The sequence below is a fragment of the Oncorhynchus keta genome, chromosome 4 (genome assembly GCF_023373465.1).
Source record: "Oncorhynchus keta strain PuntledgeMale-10-30-2019 chromosome 4, Oket_V2, whole genome shotgun sequence".
In the NCBI taxonomy this organism is placed as follows: Eukaryota; Metazoa; Chordata; class Actinopteri; order Salmoniformes; family Salmonidae; genus Oncorhynchus; species Oncorhynchus keta.
The window spans coordinates 34,639,160-34,656,072 of record NC_068424.1 but is presented as its reverse complement, the minus strand read 5'-3'; positions in this window follow the sequence as shown (position 1 = coordinate 34,656,072).

Here is a 16,913-nt window from a genome sequence, read left to right as displayed (position 1 = left end):
GTGAACGGATGATCTCTGCATGTCTGGTTCCAACCGTGAAGCATGGAGGAGGTGGTGTGATGAAGTGGGGGTGCTTTGCTGGTGACATTGTCTGTGATTTATATAGAACTATATAGCACACTTGACCAGCTTTGCTACTACAGCATTCTGCAGCGATATGCCATCCCATCTGGTTTGCGCTTAGTGGGACTATCAATTGTTTTTTCAACAGGACAATGACCCAACACACCTCCAAGCTGTGTAAGGGCTATTTGGCCAAGAAGGAGAGTGATGGAGTGCTGCATCAAGTGACCTGGCCTCCACAATCACCCAACCTCAAACCAATTGAAATGGTTTGGAAGGAGTTGGACCGCAGCGTGAAGTACAAGCGGCCAACAAGTGCTCAGCGTATGTGGGTAATCCTTCGTTACTGTTGGAAAAGCATTCCAGCTGAAGCTGGTTGAGAGAATGCCAAGAGTTTGCAAATCTGTCATCAAGGAAAAGGGTGGCTACTTTGAAGAATCTAAAATATATTTTGATTTGTAAAAAGAAATTGGTTACTACATGATACCATATGTGTTATGTCATAGTTTTGATGTCTTCACTATTATTCTACAATGTAGAAAATAATCAAATAAAGAAAAACCCTTGAATGAGTAGGTGTCCAAACTTTTGACTGGTACTGTATGTACGTTTGAACATCTTGAAGAACAATCTGGCCTTAATGTCCATGCACATTTATAATCTCCACCCAGCACAGCCAGAAGAGGACTGGCTACCCATCAGAGCCTGGTTCCTCTCTAGGTTTCTTCCTAGGTTCCTAACTTTCTAGGGAGTTTTTCCTAGCTATCGTGCTTCTACATCTGCATTGCTTGCTGTTTTAGGCTGTGTTTCTGTATAAGCACTTTGTGACATCTGATGATGTAAAAAGGGCTTTATAAATACATTTGATTTCAGTTGCTTTTATACTAAATAGAGTGTCTCGGATTGAGAATAGGTTGGTCAGCAATGCACTGAAGAGCTACTACAGCGCTCTGTAGCGCACATCCATTCCACCGAGGCAGCTGAACCCTACGTGAACCGGCAGGAACTGGCTCATTGGTTGATGCAATCCAACGCCTGAAGAGATGGAGATGAACGCAATGAAAGATTTGAGTTCCAGACCAACTAGGTAAAATGCCTGTGCAGTTGGCCCTCGCTGGCATGCTGTCAGTCTCACCTGGAACAACTTTAGCGATCTCTGTTTTTCTACAGTAAAAAGACTCCATTACAGCAGTTGTTTAGCAGTCAACCTATTTCCTGTAGACTCAAATTATTAAAGTTAAAGATTTCTACTTCAAATGGAGCACACTTGGTTAATAATATGTATTAAATCATATGAAATAATGTTATTAAAATAAGTTGAATCACCCGCATAAGTATACCTGGATGCACAGGTATCAACTTTGAAATATTCTTTGTTTTTGGCTAATGGCAGGCTAATGTTGCTTCTAGCACCTAGCATGGCACTTGGTAATAGCCTGCAATTCACACCTCCCATGTAGATATCGATAATTAGCATAACTGTCAGTGCTCCTCTTTCCCGCCCAAAATGTCTTTGTTCATTGAGCAGCTTTGCTGATCAAGCCAGTAGGTGGAAACCAACTTCAGCGCTGCAATTCATTGACATTTTGCCGACGTAGGCGATGACTCTACTTCCGTTGGTGGCAAAAATGTTCTTAACCGCTGGGACACTTTTGGGGGGGCTATGAACCCAGTGTGAACCGGAAGAGTTCTGTCATGGAAATTCTAAAGAATCAGGAAAGACTTGGATAATTCTTCAAGCAATCGTACTTTAATATTGATTCATTAGTACAATAATGGAGCTGGTCAACAAACCAGCCATAGGTGATTCGTTGAGAGCCCCACAATTACAGGAAATGCAGAGGTCTCATATATTGGACCTAAAAATGCTTAGTCATGGCTGGTTCCACCTTTCCCCGGCAGATCAGGGAAACAGAAGCTACCTTGTTTTCTTCTTGTGGCTATGTGTATCGGGTCATAGCGCACAAACAAGTGATAATGTTAGTTCCGTTACTCCTCTCTGTTCAAGCCAGCCTCTATTCTCTTCATATCTCCACACAGCTGTGCCCTTGGAAGAAAGTAAAAAAACATGATGGACTGAAAAACTGTGGTCACTCTCAAGAGGCTCTTTGTCTTGACCGTGTGACTCAGTTGAACAAAGGCAGAGTGGAAAAATACCAGCTCCTTACAAGACCATCAAACAGGCCGTGGAAATGTACAGGTTTAAGGTTCATACAGTGCATGCGCATAACAAAGTTTAGCATTAAGAACTATTATAGTAATTCTTCATTACATTGTCTCTGCTATACAAACTTAAAGAGGTTATACAGGATTTTTCCCTCACAGTTCGGCCATTGGTGGTTTTGCATCACCTCACCTTAGCTGAGACCGACGGTGGATTGCATCAACCAATGGACAAATTCCTGTCGGTTCAAGCTGGTTTCATAGCCGTAAAAAAGTATCCCAAAGTGGAGTCACTTCCTACGTCAGCGAAATGTCAGCAGCGCGGTATATTATTTAGGTTTTTTTTAGGGGGTAGATCAGCTTTAATATTGCAGATAGATAGTAGCTAACGTGTTGGGCCAGTAAAATTATATCTATATTTTTTATATATTTTCCTTCATTATTATTTTCCCCTAACCCTACCACCCCTCCCCTAATTGGAGTAAACTAATTGAATATATTTTCCTTCTTTATTATTTTCCTCTAACTCTACCATCCCTCCCCTAATTGGAGTAGACTAACGGACACTTCCAGCTTATGCATACTACATAAATTTGACGGGCAGTATATTTTACATGAGTTAACTTTAGTTTGTTTTTAGTCCAAGCCTTCAGTTATCTCTACTTGCACATCCATCTTTTGCACATCTACCATTCCAGTGTTTAATTGCCATATTGTATTTACTTCGCCACCATGGGCTATTTATTGCCTTAACTCCCTTATTTGACCTAATTTGCACTAACTGTATATAGACTTTGTTTTCTTTTTTTCTACTGTATTATTGACTGTATGTTTGTTTTACTCCATGTGTAACTCTGTGTTGTTGTATGTGTCGAACTGCTATGCTTTATCTTGGCCAGGTCGCAGTTGCAAATGAGAACTTGTTCTCAACTAGCTTACCTGGTTAAATAAAGGTGAAATATATATATTTTTAAATACCATTAACCCCTCTCATCTATCCCTGAAGACCATCCAGTTTTGATGTCTAGATGCCATACATTTTTCCACTGTGCTGTGATGTTTCACAAAAGTTATGAACCTTTCCCATTGTTTCTGCAGATTGTAAATGAAAGATAAACACATTTGCTAAGAGCATTATTATATTATTGATTGATTGACTATGACTTTTCAAATCACCCACAAGTGCTATTTGCTGAGTTAGCTCTATGTAAATGTTGCAATTTTTCAGCCATTCCTGAATCTGTGACCAAAAACAAGCTACATATGGGCAGTACCAAAACAAGTAATCTAATTATTCTGTCTCTTCGCAGCAAAATATGCAGTGCTGGGATGGGATGCATTCGGAAGGTATTCCGACATTCACTTTTCCACATTTTGTTACGTTACAGCCTTGTTCTAAATTGTGTTAATCCAAAATGTGGAAAAAGTGAAGGGGTCGGAATACTTTCTGAAATCACTGTATGTATAACATTCTATTGGTTGTAAGAATTTTGATAAAGTATTTTAATTGGAAAACTTTACGTTTTGAATCCGATATGCAGCGTCAAATCAAATCAAATCAAATCAAATTTATTTTTGTGTATCAGCTGTTTGTAAACCATGCAAACAATGCCATGGAATAAGCCAAAACCTAGGAAGAAACCTGAAAATCTCCTCCCAACTATATGGTGCAGCTGTCAAGTCAGGTTTTGGTCCTTAAATGAAACTGGTGTGCTTTTTTATTTATCACAATTTTCTTTAGCCAATTTTGGTCTTAGTTGCTCTACACTGCCTGGGCCATGCAGCAATGATGCCTGGTTAACAAACAAATGTTAGGCAGGAAAGAAGGGCAGAGCACTGAGTGTTTTGCTTGTTATCGCCATCTACATGATGGGGTGTGAATTGCAGTCAATTACCACGTGTCGTGCGCTCAGGTAAAAGCAATAAGCCATAGCCATTAGCCCGAACAAAGAAAACCATGTTTCAAATTTGATACACCCAGGTATACTTATGTGAGTGAGTCAACTTCTTTGAATTGTATATAATTTAATACCTTTTATTAACAAAGTGTGCTCCATTTGAAGTAGAAATAAACATGATTAAATTAACACAATTTGTATTAATTTGACACTAAAGGAAATAGGTTGATTGTTATGTTAATAACTGTAGTCATAGCAGTCTTGTGGCTAATTGTAGTCTTTTGGGGGGGGAAAACCCCAGCAATCTCTAAAGTTGTCCCAGGTGAGGCATGCATTCAAGGGAGGGTTGCACTTTCTCCTGTGCCTTCCACCACCTGAACAAGGCCACAGTCACGACTTCCCAGGTCGAAGCACTGAAGTTCCAATAACTCTGACAGCATGTGAACTCCCCCCATTAGTAACTTAGCCGAAATCTCTGACAACACTGTGCAATTTTAAACTCAGCACTGGACTGAGAGCAAAACATTATGTTTGTCCTATTGTTTTTGTTTACATTTTTTTGAACTCCAATCAATGAGTAACAATGAGTCACAGGATCTGATGTGGTGTGTATTGATGGATGCCAAGGGAAGCCAGGCGTGCCAAAAACGATTTACGAATAAATTAACACAAATGATTAAAAAAATGTATCTTTCTTCCCTCTGTGTTTTCATAATTGTCCTTCAGTTTGCAATTGGCTGTGTCTATCTCACCGGGGAAAGCGCCCCTCTGTCTCAGAATGCGTACCACATGTATCTGATGCTGTCTGGACAAAAAGAGTATGACATGCTGCCGCCAAAGCGTTTGATTGATTGATGCCAGCGTGCATTTGGCCTCAGTTGATAAACCAATTCTAAAATAATTAGCCAATCAGCATTGAGTTGAGCTCAACTCTGGGTGGTCCTGGCGCAGCAAAACACTCCCCAAGGGAGGCCAGTCTGGATTTGGCTTCACACCAAAAGCAAAATGTCATTGTCAGAAAAAAAATCTGTTTCTGGTCTGCTTGTTGTCCAAAAATAGCTAGCTAGCTAGCTAAATCGGCCCTTTACTAAGCCATGGATGGAGATGGGAATTTGGACTTGTTATTTTTTACTTAAATCTCCATACAGGCCAATGACTATAATGGCAATTCTGATCTAACTATAAATTCATACATTGTACCACTGGCTTGAGAAGATTTAAGTTCAGTATGTATCCTAGATGTAGTAGGCTCACGTTAACTAGCTAGCCTGTTTAGCTATGGATATTCAATTTAGCTATGGATATTCAAGTTGATATTCAACATGTCATGAAGGACTCAGTTTTAATACAATGGAGAAAACGTGTTTATAGGTCCTTTTGTGCGCTTGGCGCCATTTTATATTTGTTACAAAGCTTAACAATTTCCAACACCTCTTCAGATTCAAATGCAAATCGCTTAACAATTCCCAACTCCTTTTCAGAATCACTTGCAGATAACCAGCTGGTCTGCTGACATGCAGAAGGGTCTGATGTATGTATCCTTAACCTGCTCAGGGACATTCAGAGTTGTAAAGGGAGAAAAGAAGAGCAGTTTATTGGTCTTGTGATGGGTTGAATGGGGGCGCTGTCAATTACAGAACTGTAAATCTTGGCCTGGAGTGTGGTACTCTGTCCACTCGTGGGCTAAAATTACAACATTCCCCTCTTGTGGTTTCAGCTTGGAAGGTTTTCCCTAGCTGTAAACCACAATGTAGGGCTGTCCACGAGCTGTAATTTTGATGCTGAGTCTCCTGACCACGTCTTCCAGTCAGCCATCTTGGTTGACCTAGGCAGTAACTTAGCTACAAAGTTAATGGCACATGACACTCAACCAATACACCATTCCTTTCCTATGAGTGGACGTTGTGGCACTTCATTTGTGGTTGTATGGAAGACTGTTCATTGCAGTTTAGGCAAAAATAGTTAAATAAACACATTAATTCTGGTTACCACACCTTAACTATCTAAGCCGACATATTGGACAAATTACTCTATTATAGGACACTTGTCTAAGATGTCTTACTTAGGGTGTTCCTACTTCAGTGGTGTGTTGCTTAAGGCACTAGTATATGTGGACTTAGGGGCATCAGCTTAGGGAGCCTTGCAGACCTCTGGGGAAGCAGTGGCTGTACTGCTTATAGGACTCGCGGGATCACTTGTCAGCTAACCAAAGACTGGTATTGACTCAAACCTGGCACTAGTGATTCTAGTAGAGATCCTTGTTGGGTGTGTGCGCCTAAGCATGTAGTAAGAACAGACGCCAAGGGCAACCAAGGATCATGATAGCGGTCAAAATACTGTCAGGCATTGTCTACGAGTGGGTGACGGACCAGTCTTTGGACTTATCATCAGCAGGGTTGATTACCAGGCCATCATTAAGTAGACTATGATCAACGACCATCGGTCCCTCATAAAAAATGTGGTCTTGAATGGTACAGTTCAGCCAATTCAAGAGTGCGATTTGAAAATGAATCAGGGATTTTTATCTCAGTGTCCAGTCTGTCCCCGTGGAGATGGTACATAGCTAGGTCGCCTATGTGGACAATTGCTCCCTCTTGCACACTAACAAAGACAGTCTGGTTAGGAATGCTAATTTCAGTGATTGAGGTCATGAAAGTCATAAGTCATGGCAGTGGATGTGAATGGTGTGTTAACAAGCCACTTGTCTTCTACTAACTCCACCTGAGTGGTGGACACATCATCCCTGGTTGTCAGCCTTGCATGGCAGCGCTCATCGCTGGAAAGTGGTTTAAAGATGTTCGGTGTTGTCCCTAACTAACAAATGGTTCGCTAGGGCAAAGGTAATGAACATCTTTAGTTCTAGTACACTAATAGATTGTTTGTCAGATATAAGTCTGGCCTTTCCTCCTGGAAAGCTACAAGCAGGGATGTGTTGATTTTCACATGTGTGTTGTCTTGCCAGAACCCTATGTTGAGTATGGTTTTAAACCTGTAGACATTCTCTACATCAATGACAAAGAGTGTGAGCAGCAATCCCACATTCTTACCAGCTGTACATGGGCATAATCATGATTCAGGACCTCTACCAATTGTCCTATTGAATGGATAGTTCTATTAATGAGAGTAACATGCATGTTACCCAGAATAGTGCCTTGGAGTGTCTTTCCTACATGATGTAACCTAAGTGACTGGGCTTTAATCTGCTGTTGCATCAGGGGCATCTCATCTGTTAGTTCTCTAACATCATTTTTGACAGTAGCCAAACAGAGGGCGTTGACGGCAGTGGTACCTAAAGAGAGTAGTGACCCTAAAGCTCTTGCTACTGAGAGTAAGGCTCCAATGAATCGCTTCTGCCGTCTGGGCTCTGGTAATTCTTGGAGAATTTTTGGAGTTGGGCCAACATGTGAGCAGTGTCTAGCTGGGCGTGCTTAACTGCCTGGCCGATCCAATCAGACCCGGTACCAACTCGGGTGTGCACTGGGGGGGAATGCGTTCATGGTATACATTCACAGAGTCCAGGCAGACATACACTCTCTAGAGATTAGTGGAAAACTGTGTACTCTACAGTTGGTTGTTAATAGTCCTGGATCGTTGCGCAGGATGATAACCGCTGGGGGTCTGCTAGTTAGTACATCTGGTTGGTTTGATTCGACAATGGCACAGAGTGCCAGGATCAACCAGAGCAATCCCAACCTAATCTGGATTGACCTCCCGGGATAAGATACACCATTGCATTGTAAGGGTTCTTTGTGAAGGTTTGGAAGGTTGGAACTGGCAACAGATTAAGCATCCCTGTACGTGCTGTGTCACATCCTTTTCCATGTGTGGCCAGTGGCCCACTTGTTGCAAGACTTCAGACGTAGCCTTGACCCCCTATGGCCTTCCGCAAGGCTCATCGTGGGCATGGGCTATCATCACCCCCCCTTTGTGTCTTTGGGACCACACATCTGTGAGTGCTGTTGGTGGACCGGGACACAAGCCAATAGGTTATGCCCAACTTTGGGGTGGAACAAGTGTGTGAGCAGGGCCCCATGTTCATGGGAATAGTAGTTTTATTGAGGCCACCATCTAGGAGCGATACTCGTCAACTGGCAATTTTTATTTTTTATTTTTATTTCACCTTTATTTAACCAGGTAGGCTAGTTGAGAACAAGTTCTCATTTGCAACTGCGACCTGGCCAAGATAAAGCATAGCAGTGTGAACAGACAACACAGAGTTACACATGGAGTAAACAATTAGCAAGTCAATAACACAGTAGAAAAAATGGGCAGTCTATATACAATGTGTGCAAAAGGCATGAGGAGGTAGGCGAATAATACAATTTTGCAGATTAACACTGGAGTGATAAATGATCAGATGGGCATGTACAGGTAGAGATATTGGTGTGCAAAAGAGCAGAAAAGTAAATAAATAAAAACAGTATAAAAACAGTATGGGAATGAGGTAGGTGAAAAAGGGTGAGCTATTTACCTATAGACTATGTACAGCTGCAGCGATCGGTTAGCTGCTCGGATAGCTGATGTTTGAAGTTGGTGAGGGAGATAAAAGTCTCCAACTTCAGCGATTTTTGCAATTCGTTCCAGTCACAGGCAGCAGAGTACTGGAACGAAAGGCGGCCAAATGAGGTGTTGGCTTTAGGGATGATCAGTGAGATACACCTGCTGGAGCGCGTGCTACGGATGGGTGTTGCCGTCGTGACCAGTGAACTGAGATAAGGCGGAGCTTTACCTAGCATGGACTTGTAAATGACCTGGAGCCAGTGGGTCTGGCGACGAATATGTAGTGAGGGCCAGCCGACTAGAGCACTAGGGTCCAGAGCACACAAGAAAGCCTCCTTTTTGTTCAGGAGCTGGCTGTAGTGCCATGATTTCTCATCCGCAATAAGGGATGCTGGAGTGACTGAGTGGCCAAGAGGGAAATCCTTTGTGTCTGGCTCGGTGTCATGGGGTGGTTGAGTAGCTGAAATCGGCTCTTCACTGTGGAGTACAGTGTTGCACCAAGTGTCTTGGGAAGGTGGTAAAGCCAGGGGAGCAGCTGTGGTCACTTGTCCACACTTGGTTCTTGCTCCAGTCTATCAAAAGGACCAAGCAATCTATGAGGTCTGACCCAATTAGCAGTGGCTCGGTTTCAAGGCTGGGAACGTACACAGGGTGAACAAGGGCCACTTTCTGAAAGGTTAGTTTTAGGAGAATTGTGAGAGGTGAAGTTGTTTGTGTGAACCCTCAAAGTTTAGTGGCACATCGTTCCAATTTTAACTCACGTTTAGCCGGGTTGACGATCCTTTTAAGATCACCCAATAATGTCAGAGAATTAGGGAAATGGTAGAACCAGAATTGATCAGAGCTTCACAGGGCAGACAGTCCTCAGGGACTGTCGTAAAGGTAAGGCCTCTTAGAGTTGTTTTTACTTGTCATCTCCCCAACAAAGTGGAGAGGGGGTGTTTCAGAGGGTTACGGCTCGTCATTAGTTTTTGTTTTGATGGTTAAAACAGACGTGCTTATTTCAGGGTCTGGAAGTCACAAGGTTGGATTTTGAGTGGAAGCGGGAGCAGACCTATTAATGTTATACTGACGTTCCACGCCTAGTGATAGCGATTTGTTTTCCCTGTTTAGCTGTTCACGTCTTTTCATCTCTTTGAGCAATTCTTCCGCAGAGGCCGTGCTCAGCATTGCATTCCCATTCCATGTTTTGTTACCTTTTTGGTCTGACCCTTTGTCTGACTGATTAGCAGCATGTGTTTTATTAGCTTGGCTGTCATACAACCTATTTTGCGCGTACCGGTCGTTATTTTTATGCCTACCATGATAGGTGGGGGAGTTGGAACTATTGCGTTGTGGTTGGTAGTCAGGTTGATAATTTTGGGGGGTGGCCGCATTCCCTGTCTGTCGTGTGGGTGGCTATGGCAGCGGATACAGAGGAGGAGAAGGTAGGTCCTCCGGAAGTTTCGTTTTCCTCCATTTTTGCTCAGCTGCCTGCTTCCCTGTTTTGTAAGCTTGCAATGAGTCACTCATCCACAGGCTGGAGTAGAGGGCCGAGCCTGCGGGAGGAAAGGAGACAGTGAGAGTTATGGGAGGAAAGGGGACAGTGAGAGTTATGGGAGGAAAGGAGACAGTAAGAGTTATAGGATGCGGAAAGGGAGGAGAGTAGGGTCGAAGTGGCAGAATCAGGGGACAAGAGGGAAAATGATTTAGCAGAAGGGAGAGATTATAGGATAGAAGAGGAGAGAGTAGTAGAAGAGAGAGTGAACATTGCGACGGCGCATGGCAATCGGGGTAGGGCTGAGTGGCTAAGGGTTGGAGGAAACGAAGACAGAAAAGGAAACAAAGCAATGATCAGAGTGTATGAATACATTCAATAAAATGTGCAAGTATACATTTTTTAAAAGTCAATTGACGAGTATGAATATTCTGCTGTGAATCAAAAATACACATGCAGATTGTCACGACTTCCGCCAAAGTCGGCTCCCCTCCTTGTTCGGGCGGTGTTCGGCGGTCGACGTCACCGGCCTTCTCACCATCACCATTCCATTTGTTTTGTCTTGTTCCCTGCACACCTGTTTACATTCCCTAATCAACTGCATATATATATTCCCCATGTCTTTGTGTGGGATTGTTTTGTTACGTGTTTTGTATTGACGCGTCTAGCTGGTTTTTCCCCGGGTACTATGTTTCAACCCGGAGTATGTTTAATTGTTAAACATTTTTTCTTATTTGTGACTTTGTCGAGCTTTGCACTTTTGCCTTTGGCTGGAGGTTTGTTGGACGCTGTTGCATCCGGCTGTTGTTTGCTTCTGCCAAATAAAGTGTGCACCTGATCACAACTCTCTGCTCTCCTTCACCTGACTTCAACACCAGTAGCGCATATGCTGACAGATTTAGAATCTGCACATGCTCAGAGTTCTGTCAGGTTACCAAGAGATTTGTTAGCTTGGAAAAAAGTTTTGTACGTTTGTAGAAAGAGATTTGCAAGTAACATTTTTATTTGCGCTCTGGGGCAGGACCTTTTACTCCTGACCAATCAGTTCCCTCTGCCAAAACCACAGCCGCCTAACCATTGGCTGGATTGTTTCATCAATCAAATCTCAGGATGTAGCTACCCACAGGATGAGGTAAATAAAAACAAGATTCAGTGCGGCTTGGCGGGGTCGAGTTTTGGAGGACGCATGGCTCTCGACCTTCGCCTCTCCCAAGTCTGTACGGGAGTTGCAGCGATGGGACAAGACCGTAACTACCAATTGGATATCACAAAATTGGGGAGAGAAAGTGTATACATATATTTCATACTCATAAATGGAATAGTTCTGAAATTATACCCGCAGATGTTACTGAATGTATTCAAATGTCAAGAAAACAATTTTGAGACCTTATTTTCCACCATAATTTGCAAATAAATTCAATAAAACTCCTACAGAGTGATTTTCAGGATTTTTTTCACATTTTGTTTCTCATAGTTGAAGTGTACCTATGATGAAAATTACAGGCCTCTCTCATCCTTTTAAGTGGGAGAACTTGCACAATTGGTGGCTGACTAAATACTTCTTTGCCCCACTGTATCTGATATTGGTGGAAAGCCTACATTCTTGTTAATCTAACTGCACTGTCCAATTAACAGTAGCTATTACAGTGAAATAATACCATGCCATTGTTTGAGGAGAGTGCACAGTTTTTAACATGAAAAGTTATTAATAAACAAATTAGGCACATTTGGGCAGTCTTGATAGAACATTTTGTACAGAAATGCAATGGTTCATTGGATCACACTAAAACATACACTGTTTCCATCTAGTGGCCAATATCTAAATTGTACCTGGGCTGGAATAATACATTATTTTACTTACTTACTTACTTACTGACTTTATTGTCCCCATGGGGAAATGTTGTTGCAGTGTCACGTACATGTTTAAAGTGGCATTTAAATGCAAAACAAAATTGACAATACATTTTTCATAACAGTTACATACCAATAAAACATACCTTTTTTGAAGACTAGTCTGCTGGCCTTACTGAGTCGATAGGAACATTAGCCCGAGCCATTTAGGAGGGATCACACCTGGCACAGATGATTGTCTAGTTCTGTTTTTCCTGCTGAGGTGTGCCCTATACCTGCACCCAGAGGGGAGGAGTTAAAAGTCCGGGTACAGGGGGTGGCTTGGGTCTAAAATGATTTTGTGAGCCTTGCGGAGGGCCCTGACCTTAAAGATCTCATCCAGGCCTGTCTGTTTGACTCCAAGTATATTGCTTGCTGTGGTGATAATCCTTCTCAACATATTTCTCTGGCTGACAGTGGCATTGCCAAACCAACAAACAATACAAAACGTTAAAATACTCTCAATGAAAGATTTGTAAAACAGAGTCAGTATAGTACATTAAAAGATCCCAGCTTTTTGAGAAAGTACAGTCTCTGTTGGCTCTTTTTGTAGATCAGGTCTGTACATTTACTCCACTGAAGCTTATTGTCCAAGAGGACACCCTGGTATTTTCTTATTCCTTTACAATCTCTATATTCGGACCTCTGATAGATGTTTCAGAGGTAAGTGTTCTACACTTCCTGAAGTCTATGCACATTTCTTTGTTCTTGTTGGTATTGAGGACCAAGTGTGATTCCTCACACCACTCTACAAAGTCATCTAGGACCGGGCTATGATGTTCCTCGTCATCATGCAACAGGCTGATCAAGGCAGTGTCATCAGTGAACTTAACGAGGTGTCTGTCACGATGGGAACTAGTACAACTATTAGTGTACAAGATGTACAGGAGTGGGGACAAAACACATCCCTGAGGAGAGCCTATGTTGGTATTGCGTATGTCTGACACGTGAGGACCTATTTTGACTCACTGTGAGCTGAGCATTGGCTCAGGAAGTCCAACAGCCACAAAACCAGCCCCCCCATCTAAGGAGAAGTCCCGAATGCGTCTCTGTGCCAGAATGTAGGGCTGGATTGTGTTGAAGGCAGAAGAAAAATCAACAAACAGAACCCTGACATGGGATTTGGCAGATGTCTATAGATGTCTATAGACCATGTTAAGGAGGGTAAGAATGGCATCATCAACTCCTCTGCTAGGCTGACAGGCAAACTGAAATGGGTCGAGAAGCTTCTGGGTGACGCTGAGAATATGACTTTTCACAAGTTTCTCAATGCATTTCATTACTAGGGATGTCAAGGTGACAGAGCGGAAGTGATTCAGCACAGAGGGATTAGATGCTATAGGAATTGGTATAATTAGTGAGTTTTTCCACAATACTGGCATGTGTTGCTGGTTTTGCTATTTTACCTCGTGTGACATTTCACATACTGGTGGTATGTGCGCAGGACTTTGTGCAAGGTACAGTTGTTAAAATCCCCTAGAATAAATGTGGGTGAGTCGGGGGAGATGGATTCCAGTTTCTGTGTTTGATTAGAAATAATCTCTGATGCCTTTGTTATATTAGCTTTCGGGTTGAATGTACACAGCGGTAATAAACAATTGGGGGGAAATCACAGGGGCAGAGAGTAGGGTGGCAGTAACACCGAAAGCAGTTCAATGTCGGGGGAACAGTCTATCTCTTTTACCAGGATCGATTTACACCACTGGTCCCTGACAAGCAAGACCCCCCCCCCCCCCCCCCCCCACCCCACTCGCAGACAATCAGGGATTAGATGGGCCAATGGGATATCCATCGTGTTTGTGTTTGAGTAAGAACTCCCTGCTGTATTGGAATCCGCTGCCAGCAGCGTTTTCATAATTTAGTGAGTGTGTAGCGGGTTTATACACGATCAACAAGATCAGTCCAACACCACACCACTGTGAATCCATGGTTGGCAGATTGTTTGTAAACTAAGTGTACAAATTAAAAACATCAAAGAACGCCACACCAAACACCACGCCACACCTAACGTCTCACACACACTGCAGGATGCAACAGAGCCTGTCTACCCCCCCAATCAGAGCTGATGGCCTTTCTCTTGCATTTCAAAGATGACGGTACAAAAACAATACAATAAAATGTTTGTTTTTTTCTTTGGTATTATCTTATACCAGATCTAATGTGTTATCTTCTCATACATTCCATTCACATTTCCACAAGTGTTTCGTTTCGAACGGTACCAAGAAAATGCATATCCTTTCTTCAAGGCAATGTCATTCAAGGCAAACATGATTTTTTTTTTTAAGTGTCCGATCCTTAAGAGGTTTTAAGTCTTTCACACATCATGATACAAGCTTGCAAAATTAAATGACACGCTTGCGAATAATACTTGCAACCACGAATCTCAACGTGTGACCACGAAATTCTCAATACAAACGTAGTTCTGTCATCGCTATAATCCCATACACTAATTGCCTAGCAGAGGTGAAAAGCACACCTCCAGGTATTAATTGCCGATAGCCTAGGAGAGGAGAAACCACTACTACCCCTGCAATACAGCCACTGATGACCAGAAAAAGTCACAAATTGCCCTGCCCTTTAATCCTGGTTGATGTGTGAAAAATCATCTGCAATTTATGAGTAGTAAGCCGTTCACACACCAAGTAGGCTACTGGGAAGACAGGCAGCACTTAAAGTAGATGGCCCTAGCTAGCAAAAAGAAAGTACTAAACCACAACAGATAAAGACAAAAATTGTACTTATCACTCCTGGGGATATCAGGAGTCCTCTAGCTATAGAATGAAGCACACAGCTATAGAATGAAGCATACCATCACTGGACATAGTCATATATAACATGTAATAGCATAACACAACAGATTAGATCAACTGGATTTGACAATCTCACTCACGGTTTCACACAAAAAATCTGGAAACAAACCACATCCCCAAATTCTCCTCTGGTTAAATAAAGGTTAAATGCATTTTTTTTCTCTAAATATTGCGCTGTTGCCACTACATTTTTAATGATCACTAAAAGTTGAAAGAACCCTTTCTTGAATTGCAAAGAACCATTGACGGGCTCAAAGGGTTCTTTGGGTCAGTATGGTTCCACATGGAACCATCACCTTTCACAAAGAACCCTTGAGGAACCGTAATTTCTTTTGGTGTGTACACCACATCAGGAACTTATGCTTGAAAGATACTTGAATGTTTTATGTTTATCTAAATTTTAAAGCTTCACAAAATAGACAGGGTTTAGTCAGACGCACGTGTTAGCGAATGTTACCATGCAATGTTTTGGAAAGAGCAAGATATCAAGACCCTGAATGAAGATGTACTGTATGAATGAATACAGGACCTTCTCATGTTAACCTATCATAGTTACATGTACCGACGATCAGTAGATGGCGCCGTCATACAGCTTTGAGAAGGTGATACACTGTGCTATTAGAATTCTGGAAAAGCCTATGTATACTTATAGCCTTGGGAAAGTTATAATCAAGTGATCAACTTATTCACCACGATGGCAAGTGGGTACAAGTTCCCAACAAAGAGACTGAATGGTGTGAAAATACAAATGCATATTAGGTGTGTCACTATGATCAAGCATATTCCATACGAACAATGAATTGCCCTGTCAATACATACATTCCTTTGCATAACTCAAGATAATGTGAAATCCCTCCCATTGTTACACTTGAGTGTAATTACATATGTATTGTAGTTTTGACTTTTTCTTTCTTTGATTTTATGAGATTTGTATGTTTCAAGGTTAGATGTAATAGGGTATAACCCCATTTAAAGTACAGTGGGGCAAAAAAGTATTTAGTCAGCCACCAATTATGCAAGTTCTCCCACTTAAAAAGATGAGAGAGGCCTGTAATATTCATCATAGGTACACTTCAACTATGACAGACAAAATGAGGGAAAAAAATCCAGAAAATCACATTGTAGGATTTTTTATGAATTTATTTGCAAATTATGGTGGAAAATAAGTATTTGGTCAATAACAAAAGTTTATCTCAATACTTTGTTATATACCCTTTGTTGGCAATGACAGAGGTCAAACTTTTCTGTAAGTCTTTTTTACAAACTTTGTGTTAAGGCTAAAATGTGGTGTGCACAGGGCAGGTTTCCTGTAATTTTTCATAAAATGTACACAAAACAGAATACCATATTACATATCATTGCAGACGGTAGACTTCAGGGAACACACATTTTACTTTTTAGAGTGTGTACATGTAAACTATTGGAACTAATCGTTTTCACCACTCTTCTGCGAAACGTTTAAATGATACGTATATATGGCATTATTGCGTTCTCCAGAGCCCAAATATTTAGTCCAATATGGACCTGTGCAGCTGGGCCATCGCATGGCCATCATATTTCTAATGTTGATCATTGAATGAATGTAGCCGGCTACATTTGCTAATGTTTTCCTTGAAGTTAATCTTGCCTTTTACCGGGAGAAAAAGTAGGCTGGCTACAACGAGAAAAGTACAGGAGAAAAGTAGCTACACATCAGTCAGAGCGCTGTCTACTGATAGAATTCCCGTTAGTGCATCCAAGTGGAAAAGTGCAACTGAAGCAGAACATTTGTCTGATGCCGAGCAGAAATTCTAATACGAAGTTTACAAAACTCCTGAGCAGAGCAGACAGCCCTGTTGCCCTAGCGACTCCAGACTCCACACAGACACAGAATGTACACATTCTGCTCCAGAGCCGGTACTGTTCTTCCTTCAGACAGGCATGCATCAAAATGTTGTTAATTTTCACAAAATGTTGTTAATTTACATAATACCTCTTGTTCACATTTGCCTGTAAATGTCCAAACTCACCAAAAATGACATTCGGTAGCTCCTACCTATATATGTATAGCTTTATGAGCTGGATTACCTATCTGCAATTAGTTTATTTCTATTATTTAGCTAGCAGCCTCCA